Below are 7343 nucleotides of genomic sequence, written 5' to 3' on the forward strand. Positions count from 1 at the left end.
ATAGATTTGGATCTTTGAGAAGATCAACAAAATTGACAAACCTCCAGCAAGACTGAAAAAGAGAATAGCGAGAATATATAGATTACCAGAACCAGGAATAAAACAAGGGATATCATTACAGATTTTGCAGACATCAACAGGAAAATGATGAAATACATTACTATAAACAACTCTACACACATAAATTTGACAACTTAGATGTAGTGAGTCACTTCCTTGGAAAACAAGAATTACTACAATTTACCCAATGTGAAAGAGATAAATAGCCCTTTAGCTATTAAGAAAATTGAATTTATAATTTTAAAGCTTTCTAAAAGAAGTCAGTAGGCCAGAAGGTTTCACTGGAGAATATTTAAAGAAGAATCAACATCAGTTATACATAACCTTTACAGAAAAGGAGGGAACACTTTCCATTTCATTTTATAAAGCTGATTTTACTCTCATACCAAAATAGACAATAAAAAACAGAACAAACAACTTTCAGGCCAATATTTCTCATGATTATATATACAAAAATCCTTAACAAAATATTAGCAAATAGAATTCAGCAATATAAAAAACGTACACCATATCTATGTTTATTCCAGGGATGCAAGGCTGGTTCAGTATTTGAAAATTAATCAATGTAATTCACCGTATCAGCAGACTAAAGAAAACAATTTACATGGTCATATCAATTGATGCAGGACAGACATTTGACAAAATTCAGTAGTCACTAATGAAAAAACTTTCAGAAAAATAGAAATAAAGGGGAATATTCTCAACTTGATTTAAAAAAATTCACAAAAAAACCTACCACTAACGTTATACCTCGTGGTGAAAGCATGATGCTTTTTTCCTAACATTAGGAACAAGGTAAGGATGTTTTCTCCTCTTACCATTCTTATTCAACATGGCGCTGGAAGTTATAGTCAGTTCAGTAAGGCAGAAACAAAAACAAAGCAGGCAAGGAAAAAAAAAAACAAGCAAAAAAAGAAAAAAAAAGACATATGAAAAGGAAGAAATAAAACATAAGAATCTCTATTTGTAAATTATATTATTGGTTATATAGAAAATTCCAAGGGACCAACCAAAAAATTTCTAGGCCACATAAACGCTCTCAGGAAGTTTGCTGAATATAATGTAAGCATACAAAAATTGTATTTCTGTATGCTAGCAGTAAACAGGTATATGTCAAGAGTATAAGACCGTTTATAACTGCTTAAAACATAAAATATTTAGGTGTAAATCTATGAAAATGGGTATAAGACTTGTATGCTGATAACTACAGAAAGCTGATGAAATAAACCAAATGAAAGAAACCAAAAAAGATCTAAAGTAGATGGAGAATTATACTGTGTTGATGAACTGGAAATCTCCACGCAGTGAAGATGTCAATTTTGCCTAAATTGATACATAGGTTTAATGCAATTCCTGTCAAAGTCTCAAAAATATTTTTTGTAGACACAGATAAAATTATTTTAAAATATATATGGAAAGGCAAAGGAACCAGAATAGCTAAAACAATTTTTAAAAAGACCAGTAAAGTGGGAGGAATAGGTCTTTCCCATATCTAGCCTTAATATATAGCTACATAGTATGACACCGGTAGAAAGACACGTAGACTAGTGGGACAGAAAAAAGAACCCAGAAATAGATGCATACAAATATGCCCAACTTGTTTGTGAAAGAAGTGCAAAAGAGGCTTTTCAACAAATGGTGCTGAAGCAACTGGACATCCACAGGCAAAACCAAAACAAAAACAAGAACCTTAACAAACACAACTTATCCAAAAATTAACTCAAAATAGATTGTATCTTAAGTGTTAAAACTGCTAAATTTTAGAAAAACCATGGGAGAAAATCTTCAGTGTCTAGGGCTAGGTAGAAATTCCTACACTTGGTATTTTAAATGCACAGTCCGTAAAAGAAAAAATTAATAAATGGAACTACATAAAAATTAAAAAAATTTGTTCTGTAAAAATGTCCAAGAGAATTAAAAAACATGTTACAGAGTGGAAAACATATTTTCCAACCACATATCTGACAAGGGACCTGTATCTTAAGTATATAAAGAACTCTCAATATTCAACAGTAAAAAACCTGAGCAATCCCATTAGAAAATGGGAAAAAGATATGAAGAAACATATGACATAAGAGGATACATAGATGGTAAATTAGCACATGTAAAGATGCTGAGCATCATTATTGCTTGGGGAATGCAAGTTAAGACTATACGTTAACAGTAAACTTATAATGGCTAAAATAAAATGGTGACAACACCAAATACTGGTGAAGACATAGAGAAACTGACCACTGATTCACTCCTGGTGGGATTATAAAATGGTACAGCTACTCCAGAAAATAATTTGGCAGTTTCTTAAAATACTGAACATGCAACTCTATACAAACTTGCAATCACACTCATGAACATTTATTACAGAGAAAGAAATACTCATATTCACATAAAAATCTGTACTCAAATGTTTATAGCTGCTTTATTCATAATATCCAAATTCTGGAAACAATTCAAATATCTTTCAATGAATGAATGAGTGGTTAAACAGTGGAATACTGCTCAGCAAAGAAAGCAAGAAGCTATTGGTACATACATCAGCTTGAGCAAATTGCCAGATTCATTCCATATTGTGCTGAGTGAAAAAAGCCAATAACAAAATGTCATATGCTATATGATTCTGTTTATATAACGCTTTTGAAATGACAGAGTCGTAGAAATGGAGAGTACATTGGTGATTGCCAAATGTTAAGGTGTTGGGGGCAGCAGTGGGGAAGTGGTGTGGCTGTAAGAGGGCAACGTGAGGGATCCCAGTGGTCATGGAAATGGTTGTGTCTTGACTGTATCAATATCAATATCCTGGTAGTGATATTGCACAATTGTTTGTTGATGGTACCGGCAGGAAAAATTGGGTAAAGAATGTTCACTAGGTCTCTCTGTATAACTTCTGACAACCACACGTGAATCAAAAACGATCTCAAATTTAAAAGTAAAAAAATATTTTAAAGAGCTGTCAAAACCTTTTTTTTTTTTTTGAGATGGAGTCTCACTCTGTAGCCCAGGCTGGGCACAATGGTGCGATCTCGCCTCACTGCAACCTCTGCTTCCTGGGTCCTGATTCAAGCAATTCTCCTGCCTCAGCCTCCCGAGTAGCTGGGATTACAGGTGTGCACCACCATGCCCAGCTAATTTTTGTGTTTTTAGTAAAGACAAGGTTTCATCATGTTGGCCAGGCTGGTCTTGAACTCCTGACCTCGTGATCTGCCCATCTTGGCCTCCCAAAGTTCTGGGATTACAGGCATGAGCCACCATGCTCAGCCACTGTCAAAACTTCTTAGTAATAAGAGAAATGTGAATTTTCAGTGCAATGAGATACCAATTTACACTGACGAGAATGGCAAAGAGAGAAAGTTGGATAATACAACATTTGGTGGGGTTATTGGGTCACAGGAACCCTCCTGCCCTGCTGGAGGGAATGTAGGCTAGTATAGCTCATGATTTTGCAGTCCTCAGTCAAATTAGGTACCCATAGCTCTACTACCCTTCTGGGATCATAACAGGACATGAATAGAAAGTAAAGGAGTTAGGATGTCCATCACTTGGAGTGAGCAAGTAAACTGTGGTGGATGTACATCATGGAGCACAATATCACCTTTAGAAGCAATGAATTATATATACACGTAATAGCACAGACAGAGCTTTAAAACATGGTGTGGAGTAAGAAAAGTAAGGAACCATTATGTGTAATTTTATATAAGGTTTTAAAATAGACAAACAAGAATACTTTTTTTTTTACAAGGTTGCATAGGAATTCAAGAAAGCATATAAGCTGTATTACAACTGTTACCTAAAGTTGGAAAAAGAGTGGCCATGGTAGATAAATAGTATATATGTAAATAAGCAAAAAGGGGCTGGGTATGGACCTTGATGATACTGTGCCTTGAAATGAGTATGATTAGCTCCATCCTGGCACCTGAGGTAATTAAAGGAGGAAGAGATGAAGAAGTAAGGGAAGGCTGGTTATATGGAATTGAAAGCTGGGTAAACTGAATGTAAACAGCAGCCGAGAGGTATTGGTAAATTTAGTGCTCGCTTTGGCAGGACATATACTAAAATTGGAATGATATAGAGAAGATTAGCATGGCCCCTTGCAAGGGATGACACTCAAATTTGTGAAGCATTCCATATTTTTTAAATTCCCCACTCATCAACCAGGAAGAACGAAATTTGCTCATTCATTCACACAAACATTTACTCATTTAGTAAATAACGTTTCCCTGTCCACTGGAAAAAAAAAGGGAGAGAGAGAGAGATACTGACAAATTTGGAAAGATGCCAGAAGCATGCATAGCTCAGCTCTTCATCTTTCTCTTGGGAGTCGGCCTCCAATGTGAGGACTTGCTTAGGTTTGGGCCTCCTAGGACTGAGTGGGCAAATCTTCCTAATTCTGGTTTAGCCAGTAGGCCCATTTAGGGGTCCACACTTCCAGCTGAATTTAATTAATCATGATGTCCATTCTTACTTTCTTACTCAAATTGCTCACCACTGGGTAGGTAAGGGGGTGCTATTAATTGGGAGCCCCTCTTGGAGATTACAGCTTTCACAGGCACGCAAGTCACTTTAACTTTGTTATGATTATGATTTGCCAACTGATTTTTCTATCATCTCTTATCCACCTGGATCAAGGTACAGCCTAGACTTAGCAAAAAGCAGCATATTGAGCTAAGGAATAAAGGTACTATTCTCAACATTAGAGAGGATTGAAGCTGTTATCAGAGTTTCATATCAGAATCTGTTGACTCAGGTTTGTGTGTAAAATTAAATTCACAGATTAAACAAGCTTGCTTATCAGGATTTCACTGGACATTTTCAATTATTATTATGTTACTAGGGTGGGGTATTCTAGAAGGAAAAATGAAAAGAGGGTTGCAGACATGCTGGGAACAATGGGTAGGAGATAGCAAGAGAGTCAAACAGCAATTAGAAACCTTAGCCATGAAGGAGAGCATCATCCAGTACAACAACCAACATCCACAGCCACAGGACAGAGTGAACTTCTGCTCCATATTCTGCTCATTAGGTGAGAAAATATCAAATCCAGTTTAAATAGTTTGTCATTTTAAAAAAGACATTTGAAATGGCTAACTTTGGCTATTTGAAAAATCACTAATGTGCAACACCTCATCCTTCAGTTTTATTTGATAAATGAGATATGATTTGATATTTGTATCTTAAAATAATTGTATATTTGTAAAGTCTACTTTTGTTACTCTTCTAAAAATGTACACCTTATTCCTCTCTGTAGTGATCTAAATAATAAAGCCAAGTTTATTAATACGAATTCTTTGTACTTCTAAGGTCTTTTCTAAACCTAGTTAAACGTGTGTTAAATAAAGAAGTATCTTCAATTTAAACCATTATCTTAGATGCTCTCTTGCTTTATAGAATGCTGTGAATTTTCAGTATATATATGTGTTTTATATTATGCAATGGTAGACTTTGATCAGGTGAAACATAGTTAAATAGTAATCTGTAATAAATTTATATTACATATATAGCCATGTTTGCAAAACTTCTTTCAAACTTAGAATGCTAATAATGACTTTAACTTTTAATTTCTTCAGTTCTAGTTTGAGGAAACTATGAGTGTGTTTGGAAACCTTAGCTGGCAGTACTGTTTCTAATATCATTAGAACACACATCTTCCAGTGTGTTGGAAACACACATCTGATCTCTGGAATCATTATATTCACTCAGATGCTTAGATCTTCATCCACACTGAATTAGAAGGCATCAATATAAATATGAGTAGATATCTTCATAATGCAGAGTAGAACCTGCTGAGAATTATTTATCACATACTCCAGAAGCCAAACATAAACAAAAATGTAAGTGTTTTTATGTTTAAAATGCAATATGTGATTATTGTATAAAGGTAAACATTTAAAAAGTATAGGACAGAGTTAGTTTTGTGTCTTCTTAATTCCCTTTCCTGACCCTCCTCAGATAACCACTATTACATTTTGTGTGTATCTCTCCAGAACTTCCAAAACTTAACTTTGATTTTTTGGCACAGGAATGTTGCTATTCAAATATAATTATTATACCGTGACTACATTGACCATAATACAGATAAAGTTTTAAATGCAGATAAAACATGGTTTCATATATGTAAAGTTGTAATAGGGACTTTGAGGAATCATTTTACAGTGTTAAACCTGACTCATTTTAAATTCAATTCTTTTGTACCAGAAAAGCTGGTTAGGCTTGTTTTTCTTGGTTTCCACAGTCTTCCTGGCTCAATCCATCTTTAGTAAAAATTTTTGTACACCCAGTGAAAATTTGCTTTTGCAATATATTTAACTTGTAAAAATTGTAGGGTAAATTGCTTTTCTGCTTCTCTTTTTTGTAGGAAAAAAGTCAATTATTATAGGCAATAGTAGCTTGAACTCTGCCTCTGACATATTGAGTACTTTGAAGATGGTTATTGCCAAGTTTTTGAGTCTTAAATAAATCAAAAGCTTAACAACTTGTCATTTCAGGCTTTTAAGTACATCAAATGGAGTTGGATGAACGTAAGTAGAGGAGTAATTTTCAGTTTAATATTTTCAATTATCAATGCTTGATTAGAGTGAGCAAATACTAAATAAATGCATAAAAGTGCTTACTAAATAAATGGGTATATAAGTGGCTCTAATAAAAATGTTGCAATATTTTCTCATCAATAATTGAAAAGACAAATGATTCCAAGTTCATTCATTCATTCATTCACTTGATTCTTGATTAGTGCATCCAACTATCCATCCATCCATCCATCCATCCATCCATCCATCCATCCATCAATCCATTCACCCTTCTACCCACGCACTCTTTTAAAAAATAATTTTTAGACATCTTCTCTGGGCATGGCATGTAAGAGGATATTAAAACAAAACAAAACAAAACAAAACAAAACACATCAATGATAACTCCAAGAAGCTAAACATCAACAGCCTAGTTAAAATTCTTGGAGAGGATATTTTGGGGTAATGTTTCTCAAGAAAAAAATCATAAAGTTGATTTATACAGGCCTAAAGTAAATTGTCTTGGAAATTAAAATTAGAGATAGAAATTTGTATTTCATGAACTTACCCTGGAGGATCTTGATTTAACAGATCTGGATTTGCATACATTGTTATTAACTGTGAGTTCTTGATCAAATTATTTTTTTTCAATGCTGGATTCCTCATCTATCATAGAGAGATAATTAAATCTACTTCTCAAACTTATCAGCAATATTAAAATATTATACTTGAAAGCCTTTGTAATTCTAAAGTGTAGTACAGTTCTAAGGTCACTTTTATAGGTAT

General features: G+C 34.1%; 1 non-coding gene across 1 annotated transcript; it reads left to right on the top strand.

Annotated features, from left to right (window-relative positions):
- The first annotated feature begins 4079 nt into the window (after positions 1 to 4079).
- LOC135268502 (U6 spliceosomal RNA) lies at positions 4080 to 4186 on the top strand. The gene has a single exon (XR_010336817.1). It is a non-coding gene; the product is annotated as a U6 spliceosomal RNA (small nuclear RNA).
- Positions 4187 to 7343: the final 3157 nt, after the last annotated feature.

The sequence above is a fragment of the Aotus nancymaae genome, unplaced genomic scaffold, assembly GCF_030222135.1.
Source record: "Aotus nancymaae isolate 86718 unplaced genomic scaffold, 86718_ANA_hifiasm-v0.15.2.pri h1tg000040l, whole genome shotgun sequence".
NCBI classification, from domain to species: Eukaryota; Metazoa; Chordata; class Mammalia; order Primates; family Aotidae; genus Aotus; species Aotus nancymaae.